We start from the raw sequence: 16270 nt of genomic DNA on the forward strand, positions 1-16270 counted from the left end.
CTGTGTTTTAAAACTGGATAGATAAGCCTGCACTGCCTACAAGCTCTTTAAGTAATAAAGTAGAAATAACATTAACATCAAGGGGTTAATGTTAATTGCTATGTTAATATTATTGACATGAGGAGTGATCAGTCAAGGAAAACTTTAAAGAGCGAGTATTTCTTGAGTTGGTGATATCTCCATATATAATATAAAGAATATCATTACTGCAACCAAATAGGGTTGAGATATCTCCTCTGTGCTCCACAGTCTCCTGAGCATACCAATGGCCTGGTAAATCTGAGATTGTTGACTCAAAAGATTGCCATGAGATAAGTACTCAGCAAATGTTTTATACATCAATTGGTGAACAAGAGATGGCTAGGTAAATTAGGATTAAAGGCATTTCAGGGACCAGAAATTACTTGAAACCTGAAAGTATAAGACAACATAGTAATTTCAAGCAATTCCAGGTAGTTAGTGTAAGCTCATGGCCCACAAGTGACTGAGGCAGGAGACAAGAAGCAAACTTTGGATCAACAAGCTTTCCTTTGTTCTGCAACCAAGTCAATCAATCAGGCACAGGAAAGCCCATTTTCTGGATTTGGAGATGGTCCCTGGGTTACAGAGGAGTCTGGGTTTTATAGTTTCATTGGAGACTGTGGACATGCAATTTGGACCGTCAGGGACCTAGTTGTGCATGTTAAAATTTTAACTCAGGAAGGTAGTTGTAGAAAGGTTGAAACTTATTGTTATCTGGGAAGATAGGAGTCCAGATCTTGAGGGATGAGTACTCAAATCTTGCCCTTTGCTTTTCTTTCTCTGGGATCCATTGTTTCCCAGAGTTTTGTTATTTGTTGTGCCTCCATTTAGGACTAATTTGCAATGGGGGAATGTCAAAATCCAGAGCCCAGCATTCAGTATCCACCCCTTTCCTATGAACCCATTGTTATTTGGAAAGGATTTACTGGGAGATTAATGCTTGACTAGTTTCCTCTCCCTACTCCCGAGCCACACTGTCCCTCCATTTTTCTTGGGGAGCTGTCTTGTAGGAATTTTATTTTCCATAACCCTTTAGTTAGGTAGGATAAACTACACTAAAGAATATTGAAGTTGTTCATATATAAATACTTAAAAATACCTTGGAACAGCTAATCCATATAAACTACTTAGAAGAGTTTAGCAAGTGGAATATTGTTATCATGTTAACCTTTACTTTTGACCGTGGAATTTTTTGAGGCATTCAGGCCATATTGGACCTGTTTTCTTCAGCTAATGTCTCTGGGTTACTGGGTAGAAACTGAGAACTGTCTAAGGTTCCCATATGGTGCTTAGCCCTAGTTTTTACAGCCTCTGCCTTGTGAATCAGCTGGAGAGAGAGCACTGCCTAGAAAGGTTAGGAAATCACACTTCCCAAGGATAATTAGCTACATTTGGCATAGTATGTGTAAGCAGAAAGAAGAAAATCCAGTGGTTATAGAAGTGGTCTGTAATTATCTCTCCACTAGAAATTCAATTGTGCCTTTGTAGAGTAGACATTTGGGTAGATCTAAGAGACTGGTTCTGATTTGCAACAGAAATCTAGCTAATAAAATTATGAAAAGAAAAATCTCCTGAAGCAGATTATTTTGGTGACTTTCTTTCATTTTGGTAAATAACATTGTTAGGTCAGAATTTGGGCGATTATATGAGAGAGAGTGGAGCAACTGAGGCAAAGGGCAGCAGTACCACATGGCGACCAATCAAACGGGCAGGAAAACTCCACTGACCCTTAACTCCACCTGTTACTCAGCTGGACCCCCGCCCCTTCCAGCATATAAAGACCCTGGGCAGCCTGGGCCATGTGTGATTTTCTCTGGCCCCTACCCTGACCTGTATCCTGGGGGGCTGGAGATTTTGCCTTAGGGGCAAATTCCAATAAAGCTTACTGCAGCTGCTTTCTATCCAATTTTATTTGGCCACTAGCCGTGCCCCCCGAGCTTACAAATATAGGAGGATGTAATCTTTACTCTAGAAGTGAATGATTTGTTTATCCCATACAAATCAGCACTTCTCTCAGGCCAAACAAACCTTTTTATAGGAGGAAGGAATGAGCATGACCATTTATATGTATGCCCTTGCTGAACTGGTGGTGAGCCCTCAGCACTCGGCCTTTTTCTTCCCCAGCAGAGCAGCCTCTGCTGGTTATTTTGCAGGCTCTCAAAGTTCAAGGTCTCCAGCTAGTTGCCAATGGGAGGAACTGCATGAAAACTGCAGGGTGAAGGTGATGGTGGTGATGGGGAAGCTGGAATGGACATGAGGGTGTCTCCTTCTCTGTCTCCACCGTAGGCTGCTCTCTGGTAGGAACCCTGACTTCCCTGTGGCTCCAGCTCTCAAAGGACAGCCTGGCCCCTGATTCCAGCTTCATTTGCATGTGACTGTCTCCTTCTCTCTGGTGGCAGTGCATCTTCTTTTTGTCACTCCTTACTAGGGATGTTGGTGGCCTCCTATTGATATCAACTTTTATCGGTGACTAGTTCTGCTCCCTCTAATGTTGAAGTTTGAACACTAGAGAAGCATGCCAAGGCAAGTATATTAAGCAGGTTTTATTTAAAAGTAATAATACAGACTTCTCCCGGGAGAGAGAAGGGGGCCATGGCTGATGTTCTAAAGTCCCAAGAAATGAGCACACTCTACATCTTTTATAGGTTAAGGTCTCTTTTGTTCTCCAGTTCTCTCCCCCTTATCTCTCCTTCCTGCCTACCTGACTAGACCTGGTTTTGCAGGTGAGATGTAAAAAGTGAGAAGTGGATGGGGCAGGGGGAGGTCCAAAGTGATTCAACCAGGCAAGGGCCCAGGGGGCTTTAATTAGCAGCTCCTTGCTTGCAAGTCTTTGACGAGGGCAGGTAAATTTGGTAATCAATGGGCTTTGGAGATCCTTAACATTCCATTCTCCCAGGGGCAGTCTCCAGCTTCCAGAGGCAGATGGCTTTGATGGCCTTCATTTCCTCGATTTGACCTGATCCCCTATTTCTACACTAATTCCCTGTCCCCAATTCTGGCTTCACTATTATTCCTGACATTAGGATTTCTTACATCACCTGTTTGTCTTTCTGGTACTTCTGCCATCCATGTTACAAACAAAAAAAGAAGAGGAACTCTCATAAATTCCTTCCAATATAAAAACTGTCTTCCTGGTTAAAGGCTTAGTGTACAATATCTTAGTAAAACAACATGCACAAAAAAAGTCATTCCTGGTTTTTTTTTTTTTTTGACTAGTGTATCAACCAACAGAATTAAAAAACTTAACCATATGTGATTGTCTACTCATATTGGAATAAATTTTTGATATCTTATACATGAGATTTGTTGATAGAATAGACTGTAATAGCATATATTTGGAGTAGATGGAAGTCTTTAGAAATAATAGCTGAGATTATGAGGGCTGGCCTCGTATTCAACACATATATTTGTTTTCCTAGTTGGAAGAAAGAGGCTACCTGAGTTAGATATAACAAATACTATATACAACTTTGCTGTCACAAAACACAATAAACTGTGGATTAAACTGTGGTGGGTGAGACCCGGGGCCCAGGGTTACGCCACATGCATCCAAGATGGCGACTGGCAGAGAGCCAAAGGGTGTGCTGAATGCGCCTTGAGAAAAGCAGGAAGCGTTTACCATTGGCTGTATGATAATTAGTTCAGCCGCTTAACGCATGTTCAGATATATCTTACATGTATGCTTGAGCTCGTGATCGCTTGACCTTTAATAGGATTGGATGGACATATCTGATTACAAATGCTTATGCATGAGACTGCTTATATATTGAGAGTATTATCTGAATAAAGCGGAAGCTGCTTCTTGAACTTCTGAAGTGTACATGTTGTTTGTCCCGCTGGTTGGCAGCAAGCGGCAAGTGGTGGCCCATACGGGGAGCGGTGAGCGCTCACGTAAGTAATAAAGAAGAAAAATTTTCATTAGTACAGTCAACTAGCAGTCAACTAGCAGGTTCCCCTAGTGAGGGAATGTAACGGAAGGTTCCCCTAGTGAGGGAGCGTAATGGAAGGCTGTCCTAAGAGACAGCAAAGGACGTCCTGTAGTAAATGAATATGTGTAAGGTGTTATTTGTGTTACCTTTTCTTGTTTGGTTTCTGTTTGTTGTTGTTGTGGCAATATGGACATTAGTTCGTTTCTGTCTGACTTCCAAAAAAACCAAAATTTCAAGAACAGTTAAGAGAAGGAGAAAAGATATTAGAAACTGTAAAAGAAGAACAATCAAGTCGAGCTTCTAAAAGAGAAAGTAGGTGTTCAGACTCAGAACAGGGATGTAACTCTGAAGAACAGGAGCTATCTGAGACAGAGCTAGAAAAGAAGTTCCCTCAGTGGCATTTAACCCCTACCGTGCCACACCCTCCAGCATATAATCCAGATCACCACTCTTTTCCAAGTCGTAGGGGCGCATGTAGACAGTGGGCTGATGTAGAATCTCGATCAGTGTTCCCATATTCCCAGTATTTGAAGATCAAAACAATCAGAGATATCATCAAATATTAGATATAAAATTAGTAAAACAATTAAAAGAGGGAGTTATGTCCTATGGAGTACAAGCTGCATTTACCATTTCTTTATTAGAAAATGTTGCAAGTCAAAATCTTACTCTGACTGATTGGGGTAATTTAGCAAAGGCATGTTTATCTGGGGGACAATATCTCACCTTCTGGTGGAAGGTGGCTAACCAGAAGTTATGTTCATACTGCCTGATGTAATGCAGTTGCAGGCAATCCTCAATGGAAACTAAACATGCTGACAGGCCAAGGACCATATGAAGGGCAAGGTAATTAGATTAATTTCCACCCCGGTATGTATCAACAAATTAGTGCTGCTGCCACTAAAGCTTGGAAAACGCTTTCAGGTGCTGGTGATCTTCAAGGACAGTTATCTAAAGTTATTCAAGGTCATAATAAACCCTATGCTGATTTTAGACAGATTGATTCAAACAGCAGGATGTATATTCGGAGATGTGGACCAGGTTATGCCTTTAGTCAAACCGCTTGCATATGAGCAAGCAAATAAATGGTGTAAAGAAGCAATAAGACCTTGGAAAAACAAAGACCTTGGAGCCTACTTAAAGTCTTGTAGGGATATTAATGAGACTTTTATTCAAGGTCAGGTGATGGCTGCAGCACTTGCACAGAGTCTTAGAGGTAATACCAGCTCCTGCCCAGGCCAACAGTGTTATCAATGTAAACAATTTGGACACATGAAAACGGACTGCCCCCAAGGTTCTGTGCCAAAACTATGTCCATTACCTAAAGGAACAGTGGAACTAGTTCTGGGGAGGAGTTCTTCTGCTTTAAAAGGATTAAATATTGTCCCTGGAGTTATAGACCCTGATTTTACAGGAGAAATAAAAATCCTTGCTTCTTCACCAAGAGGTGTAGCAATAGTAGCTCAGCGTGTTTGCATAGCACAATTGTTGGTTTTACCCAGCTGCCATGATCAATATCCATCAAAGAATATTATTAGGGGAAATAAAGGATTAGGTTCTACTGGCCAAAATAGGGTCATGTTAACATTGGATTTAAAAGATAGACCTATGACAAAGTTAGTGATAGAAGGCAAAAGTTTTAAGGGCTTATTAGATACTGGGGCTGACAAAAGTATTATCAAAATTACAGAATGGCCCAAAGCTTGGCCACTTCAACAGGCAGATCACACTTTAAGGGGATTGAGTATAGCTTCCAATCCTAACAAGAGTGCAGCCATATTAAAATGGAAGGGTCATAGTGGTACCGTCCAACCTTACATCCTTGAACATCTCCCGGTAAACTTGTGGAGTAGAGATATCATGGAACATATGGATTTACATCTCACATCCGAGATCTCATACAGTAATCCAAAAGCTAATCAAATGATGTTAGCCCAAGGACACATATGGGGAAAAAGTCTTGGGAAAAATAGTCAAGGACCTACTTCACCCATTTTAGTTACTCCAAAACAAGATAAAAAGGGATTGCATTTTCATTAGGGGCCACTGAAGCAATTAAAATAAGATGGAAATCTGATAAACCTGTCTGGATCCCTCAGTGGCCCTCTCAAAAGACAAATTAGAAGTGGCCCAGCAATTGGTTAAAGAACAACGAGAGACCAGACACATCAAACCATCCACCTCTCCTTTCAACACACCAATATTCATAATAAAAAAGAAATCAGGAAAATGGAGGCTATTACATGACCTAAGAGCAGTAAATTCTATAATGGAGCCCATGGGAACTATTCAATTAGGATTACCTACTTTATCAACTATCCCAGTTAATTGGCCCTCCATTGTTATTGACATAAAAAATTGCTTCTTTTCCATTCCATTACATCCCTCAGACACCAAAAGGTTCACATTTACTGTGCCCTCACTTAATAATAGCTCTCCTAATAAAAGATATGAATGGATAGTCCTCCCACAAGGCATGGCCAACAGCCCCACTATGTGTCAAATATATGTAGGCAAAGCTATTGAACCCATACGCCTAGCAAACCGTCAACTTTTAATCTATCATTATATGGATGATATTTTGCTAGCTCATAAGGAAAAACCTGTCTTAGAGCAATGTTGTAATTCCTTACTAAAGTCACTGAAAAGATGGGGCTTACATATTGCCATTGATAAAGTACAAATGACAGATACCAAAAACTTCCTGTGATTTATCATAAATGCAACTACGGTTAAACCCATAAAAATTACCATTTGGGTGGACAAACTTAGAACTTTAAATGATTTTCAAAAACTTTTGGGTGATATTAATTGGATTAGACCTTACCTTCATGTACCCACCTCAAGTTTGGGCCCGTTTGATATTCTTAAAGGTGATTCTGACCCCCTTTCTAAGCGGGTGCTTACCCTAAGGCTCGAACAGCTCTCAAGCTTGTTGAAACAGCTATGGAAAAGGTTCATCTTGATCGTATTGACCTAGCTAAGCCTTTATCATTCATTGTCTTGGCCACAAATAAGTTACCCACAGGAGCGTTTTGGCAAAAGGGTCCTATTCTATGGGTTCACATGAATTATGCCTCTAACAAGGTCTTATCCTTATTTACTGAATCTGTGGCAGAATTAATCCTTAAGGCATTAAAAGTATCCCTTTCCACCTTTGGATCACATCCCTCAACAATCTCTACTCCATATACTACTGATCAGATACAATATCTTATTAATAATTCAAATTTATGGGCTATAGTCTTTACTAGTACTTCTGCTGAGTTTGACAATCATTTGCCATCTGATCCTCTTCTCCAATTTTGGAGTCAACATCCTATAATTTTCCCTAAAGTCACCCGCAAAGAACCTATTATAGGAGCTACCCTTATATTTACTGATGGATCAAAAAATGGTACGGGTGCTATTACTATAGACAATGTTACAGAAACATTGCTGTTTAATACTCTATCTGCACAACAAACAGAACTATTAGTAGCTATAGAAGTATTCAAAACCCACCATGAACCTTTTAACCTATTCTCTGATAGCAAATGTGTTGTTAATGCTGTTCAAAATTTAGAATTAACTGGTCTGATTTCCCTCACCTCCACTATTACTAAATATTTACAGTGCTTACAAAAACTTATCTGGGACAGAAAAGATCCTTTTTTTATTGGGCATGTTTGGGCTCATACTGGCCTTCCAGGTCCTTTAAGTTTACACAATGATTTAACAGACATGGCCACCAGAGACCCACACATCTTTAATACGCTTGAAAATGCAAAAACTTTTCATTCCAAATTTCACGTAAATGCTTCCACTCTATGTACATGCTATAAAATTACTAAGGCAACAGCTCAGGACATAGTCAAGTCTTGTGCTAAATGTGCTAAACTTATTCCTAACCCCTCCTTAGGAGTAAATCCAAAAGGACTTCAGCCCAATCATATTTGGCAAATAGATGTAACTCATTATTCAGAATTTGGAAAATTCATTCATGTGTGCATTGATACCTTTTCAGGACTTATTATGGCCTCTGCTCATACTGGAGAAAAAACCAAAGATGTAATAACACACTGTTTACACTCTTTCTCCATCCTGGGGGTTCCCAAACAAATTAAAACAGATAATGGTCCTGGATATATGTTCCAGGCCTTTAAACAGTTTTGTTCCACCTTTGGTATTCAACACGTCACAGAAATTCCCTATAATCCTACTGGACAAAGCATTGTTGAGCGTGCCCATTTAGTGCTTAAAAACATGCTTTATAAACAAAAAGGGGGAATAGGGGCATCATACAGAGCCCCAAAAGACAAATTATCTGTTGCCTTGTTCATCTTAAATTTTTAAAATCTTGTTTCTGAGGTCCGATCGGCTGCTGACCGTCATTCAGAGCCTAATAAAAAGCATCTACCTCAAGTGCTCTGGAAGGACATTCTATCGGGAGGATGGAAAGGCCCGGATCCGGTGTTAATCTGGACCCGAGGGTCTGTTTGTGTTTTCCCACAGGACGCACAATCGCCAATTTGGGTGCCAGAGAGATTGGTCAAGGCCTCAACAGAGACCCAAAAACAGGAAGAAGATGAGGAGGCTTCTCCCGCTGATGGTGCTGGGGATTTCTCACCAAGTTAATGGAGGAGACTCGCGTGAACTATGGGGGATAGTGAAGATGTGGCCCTATCCTGTACCCCTTACCAACTCTTCTATTCTATATCCTCCTATTTTTACAACAATTGGCCACATTTCTCCAGTCTGCTGTTCAATGGGGAAAAGAATGGTTTGGGTTTTTGTCTTGGGAGGTTTATTGTATGTTGTATCTGTTCTGTGCATATAGTGTTTACACAAAATGCGTATACATCGGCGCAGAGAAACAGCCATTATTTGCCAAGCTCTCGTTGCAATTGATGCTGGCCATCCCCCCAAGTCTGGTTAAATATGCTGGACCAGTAGTCGAAGGCGGGTAAGATTCATGGGGAGCTCATACCGACCTAAGACAGGAAATGAGGGCTAGAGCCTCGTTGTCCGATGACGGGTAAGGATGTGGCTCCATCCTGGACAACCTAAGACAGGCATGGTCTCTTTTATAAACAGAAAGGGGGAAATGTGGGGGCGAGACCCGGGGCCCAGGGTTATGCCACATGCATCCAAGATGGCGACTGGCAGAGAGCCAAAGGGTGTGCTGAATACACCTTGAGAAAAACAGGAAGCATTTACCATTGGCTGTGGTAATTAGTTCAGCCGCTTAGTGCATGTTCAGATATATCTTACATGTTTGCTTGAGCTTGTGATCGCTTGACTTTAATAGGATTGGATGGACATATCTGATTACAATTGCTTATGCATGAGACTGCTTTTATATTGAGGGTGTTATCTGAATAAAGCGGAAGCTGCTTCTTGAACTTCTGAAGTGTACGAGTCGTTTGTCCCGCTGGTCGGTGGCAAGCGGCATTAAACAATAATTTATTTCTCATGGTTGTAGAGTCTGGGAAGTCCAATGTCAAGACACCAGCAGATTCAGTGTCCGGAGAGGGCCACCTTGCAGACTTGCAGACTATTGCAGGCTTGCAGACTATTGTCTGTAATGGTCTTCTTGCTATATTCTCACATGGGGGAGAGAGGGAGGGCTCTGATCTCTTCCTCTGCATATAAGGACATTCATGCCTTTGTGGGAGGTCTACCCTCCTAACCTCATCTAAAACTAATCACCTCCCCAAAGATGCTCTCACATTGGAAATTAGAATATCAATACAAATCTTTAGTCTATATCACTACCATAGTTCAGAAACATTTTAGAGATAAATGCATATATTCAAAGTGGATAGTGGAGAAACTTTTTAAGTGACTAAGGAAAAAGAAATTTTAATCAGGACAGGACATGAAGTCAAAGAAACATAGAAATGATCTACTTTAAGCCTCCCTTTCTTTCCAAATGTAAATGATTTATAGATATTGAAAATAATGCCTAGAAAAATTGATTTTCTAAAGACCACACTGCTTAGATTGGAATGAGAAGTAGAATACCATCTTAGGTGAATGTTTACTCAATTACTGCACACTGCTATTCTTTTCAGTGGGAAAACGTTTTTGTCAGAATACTGGCCATTACGGTGATAAAAGTGATAAAGACTAGATATCAAATTAGGGATAGTTTGCTTTGAAATTGTATAGCAATTGCGCCAAAGATAAATGATTCTTTAGAACATCTAACATGGGACAGACAATTTAGAAAGCAAAAATTAAGATAACTTGGATATATTTTGTAGGTAAATACAGGAAGAAGGAATTTAAGGAAACGGGCTTTAGCTTAATGAAGAATGTTATGCTGATATTGGAACAAAATAGTAGGTGGTATGACACCTACTTTAAATGCAGAGTGAAAAAGAAAGATTGAGAAACTAAAAAGGGTTCATATTTTCTTATATATTAAATTATTTTTCTATGTTTAGCATATTGTTAAACAAACAAGTCTAGGAGAAAATACACCTTTAAAAAAAATAAATGAATAGGTTACTTATTCTTTGGTCTACTCACCAAAGAATATTTTGAGACAGACTTGGATCAGTGTCAGTGGTAGTGAAGCCAGAATTGAGGACAGGCTGTTAGTGAATCACAGGGAATCTGGTCGCATAGAGGAATGGAGGCCATCTGAGTCTGGGAAGTTGGAAGATTGGAAGGTCAGTATCTCCAGAGCCCTTTTGATCACCAAGGTTACCTACCTATACTACCCCACCCAAAAGGCTGCAGACAGGGAATTGCTAATTAATGCCCCCCTGGGCCCCTACCTGCCTGAATCACTCCCTTTGGCCCTTCTCCCTGCCCATCTGCTTTTCACCTTTTTGCCATCTCACTGGCATCTCCTGGACCTAGTCATGTAGGCAGGAAGGAGAGAGATAAGTGGGGAGAGAGCAGGAGAACAAAGGAGACTCCAATCTGTAGAAGATGCAGGGTGTTCTCACTTCTTAGAATACCAGAAGACCAGTCATGGTCCCCTTCTCCCTCCCAGGAGAAGTCTGTATTACTACCTTTAAATAAAACCTGCTTCATATGCTTGCCTTGGTGTACTTTTCTGGTGTTGTATTTCAACATTTGAGGATGCAGAACTTGTCACCAATAAATGGTGGTATCAATAGTAATCACCAAAACAGATACTAAAGAAGACATTTGTTAGGTCGGAATTTGGGCAACTATAGGAGGGAGAGTGGAGCAACTGAGTCAAAGGGCAGCATGCCACAGTGACCAATCAAATGGGCAGGAAAATTCCACTGACCCTTAACTCCACCTTTCACTCAGCAGGACCCCTGCCCATTCTGGCCTATAAAGACCCTGGGCAGCCAGAGCCACGTGCAATTTTTCTCTGGCTCCCTACCCTGACCTGTACCCTGGGGGGCTGGGGATTTTGCCTGAGAGCCAAATTCCAATAAAGCTTACTTCAGCTGCTTTCTGTCTGATTTTATTTGGCCACTAGCCGTGCCCCCGAGCTTACAACATTAACTGAGATAAAAAATAATCAGGGTCTCCAACTTTAATATGGATACTCACTAACATATTAAAAAAGAGTAAGCCAATAATATGACAAATCATTTGGTTCTAAAGATGCTTGTAGGTCAAGTATGGTCCTTGGAAAAGAAGAAAACAAGAGTATGACAGATTTAAAGTCAATGTTCTCAAGTTAACAGGAAAAAAATCAAAGTAATAGAAATTAGGTCAGATAACTAAAAAAAAAAAAAAAAAAAAAAAGAAAGGGAAATAAAGTAAGAGCATTAAAACAAAAATAAAATGAAAGAAAAACAGGAATATGTTCCTCAAAATAGGCAGTGAAGAAAGAATAGATACAATTTTTATTGGCTCTGTCATAAAAAAAGGGAAAACTAATAAAATATGGTGTTATATAATCTGAAGATTTTTTTGTGTATATCTTCTTGCCTTTCCAAAAAAGAGTATGTGTTAGATGACTGACTGAATCATGTTCCAGTTTTATTAAAAAAGCAATATTTGATTTATTAGGAAAATATATAAAGTACCTGGATAAATTGCTAATATTCATTATCCAAGCATAATTAAGATGTTCAAGAAAATAGTGCTATTAGTTTCAATTTTTTAATTTAAAATATGGAACACATTCCTGCAAAAGGAAAATGTTTACCTCAGGAGAATGTAGAAGAGGAAGGGAGATTATTCTTGGGGACTATAGAATCATCAGTCTAAAGAAATATTTAAACCAAGTATAGGCTTTATTTACTCAGAGATGTACAAATTTCAGTTACCACATTTTAATTAAATACCAATTCCCCAACAATAGATTTAAGTTTCAGTTACCAATATATAACTGTGAATAATTTTATAACATACAAACTTCACTGCTAACTCTTCAGTCCACAAATCACTATGTAAATTACAGATGAACATCATGAGTAATGACCAATCACCTTCTTTCTGTCAAAGTCTATGGGTAACTAACACTGTGCATCTGTTACTCAGTTCATGCAGAGACAACGAAGTGTGTATCTACATTGCTTCCCTATCTTCCAGTGATAAATCCACGTGACATTTTACAAAACTAGGTAATCAAAAGAGAAAATTTGTTAAGAGATATGAAAGTGACACAAAGAAATGGAAAGGGATAACTTGGAAAGTGAAATTTTACTCGAACATAAGTGGAGTTATCAAAAAGGAGCTGTTATGGGAATTTCGTTGTTGCTGTTCAAAAGACTCTAGCTATCTAGATATCGGCAGAGGAACCTGGAGAAGGCCACCTTACAGATGCAAATGAGAAATGTGAGTATGACAAAAAGGATAAAAGTATCTTAGAGGAAGTGCTGCTGGCAAAACAAAAACAAAAACAGAACCAAAAACCTGAATTTTCCAGGAAGTCTTAAAAACATAACACTGGAAGTGCAAATAATAAGTGAAGGAGCTGATCCAAACTTAGAAGAGAGCATGGCAATTCATGAAGGCATGGAAAAGATGTTCACTTCACATCATAAGCTATGCTATCCAAAGCAGAAGGTAATCACTATTCAAATGCTCGTAACATTTTTTTTGCAAAGAAATAAAGCACTATTAATCCTCAATTTTTAATATTTAAATTATAAGGTCAAGATGCATATTAGTTTTGCTATTTTTCACTTTCATACATATTTATAACCAATAGTAAGAGTTTTTAATATTTTGACAAAAATTTAAAGATCATTGAACAATCACAAATTTTCTCACTAATTATTAAGATTGTTTTGCGTGGTTTCAGCATAGAGTCAGTTCTATGTTCCTGCATTACTGTGCAAAACAAGAATTGTCTACATTTGGCATCTGATTTATATGTTCCCAGAATAATAGCATTTTGTCAAATTCTTTTGTGTGAAGAGCATTGTTCTCAAGATTAATTTTATTTTTCATCTATGTTCTACACAGGAATGAGGAAGGGATAAATATGTTATCTCACTCCACTGAACACTCAGATGTATCTCATAAGAATAACATAAGGGGTTATTGAGTACTTACTGTGTACCCTCAGTTGTACTAAAAAACATAGAGAAACAAAAGCATTTGTTTCAATAGCATTATAAAACAATCATAAATATAAATGAGTACAAATGAAGCAACTAGAGAACAATTAAATACTAAATCATATCCCCTTCTGATGAGAGATTAATACAATACAATACAAGGCTTCATAGGAAATTTGGCTTAGGGTAAAGTGGGAATTTGAGTTAATATTTGAATCGTGAAAAGGATTTGAAAAAACTATTCAAAAATTTTGAGTTGTGTAAACACATGCAAGTTTTCAAAATCTCACTGAAGCAGACACAATATAACTTGCATGACAGAATGGTGGGAGAGAAAATGATGAAAACAGAGCAATGTTACTGCCTTAACATTTTCCAGGTGAACAAATCAATATGTACTTAAAAATTACTGTGGTTTTGTTACAAAGCTGGGAACTGCTGAGAAACTGAGGCATGGCAAAGATCCCCTCTCTAAACCTCAATTTTTGCAATTAAGTCAGAAAGAGTTCAGACATGTCACTCAGGGTAAAAGGAACAAGTTATTGAAGGGATAGGTAAGGGAAAGAGGGTACTCTCAAGGGACAGAGTGGGTCCTCTCAGAAAGGAGAGGGACAACATGCCTCTCCTGCACTTCAGTTTTGTTGGGGATCCCAGAGAAGTTTCCAGAGGGTCTCACCCAGGTCCACCTCTTGACTTTTGACTAATGGCGAGATGACATTAAACTTTTAAGTCCCCATCACCATGGTAACTCTAGAGGTCACGTTGGCCCATGCTTATCTGTTTTAATTGGATTCTTAACTGTACATTCTTACAGGTTTAATGATTAGGAGGAACTATCCTTATCTTCCAGAGTTTCAGAATCTGGTCCCCCTTCAGGGTAACTTGGTTTCCTCTAGTCAACATTATTTTGGACCTGTACTTCTGCTGTTAACAAGTAGTTTGCTGAGGAACATGACATATCCTGTCCACCTAGGACAGGCAGGATTGCGGGTAAATTGCTTCTTGGAAAAAAAAGCATGTGGGGGGTCAGCACAGTGGGCCCATTTTATGGAATTATGCTCTTAACCTTGTGTTCCCACCATCCTCATCTCTCTGTCCCCTAGCAGTTTCATTAATTCTTAATCAGAGATGTGTTTTTTAAGGAACTAAAAACTCAAGTTGTTTAAGAACATTTATCTAAAAATTAGGGATATGTTACTATTTACCCCAGTTCCTTTATCTTTTGTAAAGTCTACTTAACAATAAAATATAATGAGACTTAACAGAACACATAAGTTGTTGTCACTTTCTTCTCAAATAATTTTTCTTTTCTTCTTCTTTTGTTTAATATATATAAATAGAAGAATATTTTATATAATATTCTTTAAATGTTCATGTGTTTTAAATCTATGAGTGCTGGCATTGCTAAATGATTTGATGTTCTTTATTCTTGAATTTTGATGTTTTTTAAATTTCTGTATTTTTTTGCTTGCATTATTTTCATTTATTTCTTACACATTTTCTGGTTCAGAGAACATTTCTGTTTTAGTCAGTTTTTTTTTTTTTTTTTTTTGTTACTGTGACCAAAAGACTTGAAAAGAACATTAGAGGAGAAGTGGAGAAGTTTATTTGGCTCATGGTTTCAAAGATCTCAGTTCATAGATGGCTGGCTCCATTGCTCTGGGCCCAGGGTGAAGCAAAACTTCACTGTGAAAAAAGTGTGGCAGAGGAAAGCATCTCAGAACATGGCCATTAGGAAGCAGAGAGAGAGAGCTCTACTCACCAGGGATGAAATATAAACCTCAAAGGCACACTCCCAGTGACTTATTTCCTCCAGCCACACTCTCCCTCTTAGCACCCAGTTAATCTCTATTGGTTCATTAATGTACTGATTAGGTTAAGATTCTCATAACATAATCATTTCACATCTAAACTTTCAAGCGCTTTCTCACACACGAATTGTTGGGGGAACACCTTATATTTAAATCATAACAATTTTAACTATGAACTTTCTAAAATCTTTATCCAACATTTTCTCCACTGTTGTTTTGATGGGATCAGCTCAACAGTTTTGTGGACTTTTGGGATGACTTGTTTCCTTGCTTTTTCATATTTTTCATGCCTATGCATCTGCCGGGATTATTGTCTCTTTTATTTTTATACCAGGGACTGTTTAACGAGCCTCTTTTTCTTAAGCACAACAGGGTTTGCGAATATCCCAGTATTGATCCTCCCACTCAATGTGTATCCTCTGCTATGCCCAATGTCAGCACCACTTTTTGAGAAGATGCTAAACCCTATTACCTGCAATCTCTTCAGAGAAAAGCCATGTAAAGGTTAGGGAGAAAAAATTGAAAATGTTCTGCATAGGTCCTCTAATTCAAGTACATAATTATAGTATTCCTTACACCTTGAGAGATTAGCTATTAAAATAATAAAATTACTATTAAACTATATAGGGATTGTAAAGGGAGAAGAGAAAAATGGGCAAAGAAAAAATAAAGAGAAAAGAAAACAGGGGAAAAATGCAAACTGATATAAAAATGGGGGGTGGGTATATGAGGCAGAAGAAGGTAATTCAAGAGGGGAAAGAATCTAAATGGAACAAGTGAAAACCTGAGGTATGAAAATAAAGAAAGAATGATCCCAGTTAATGCTTTACAACATTAGAAGAAATACAGTCAATTTTAGTTGAGATCTGCAATATAAAATAACATGGGAACATCTGATTCAATACAAAAAAATGATATCTGTAAGATCAAAATTGACCTTTGAGCTATTTATGATATTGTATGCTGCAATGGGGATATTTCTTCTTTTTAAATTTTTGTGTGTTCTTTTTAGATGTACATG

The sequence above is a fragment of the Sciurus vulgaris genome (assembly GCF_902686455.1).
Source record: "Sciurus vulgaris genome assembly, chromosome: 5".
NCBI lineage: Eukaryota > Metazoa > Chordata > Mammalia > Rodentia > Sciuridae > Sciurus > Sciurus vulgaris.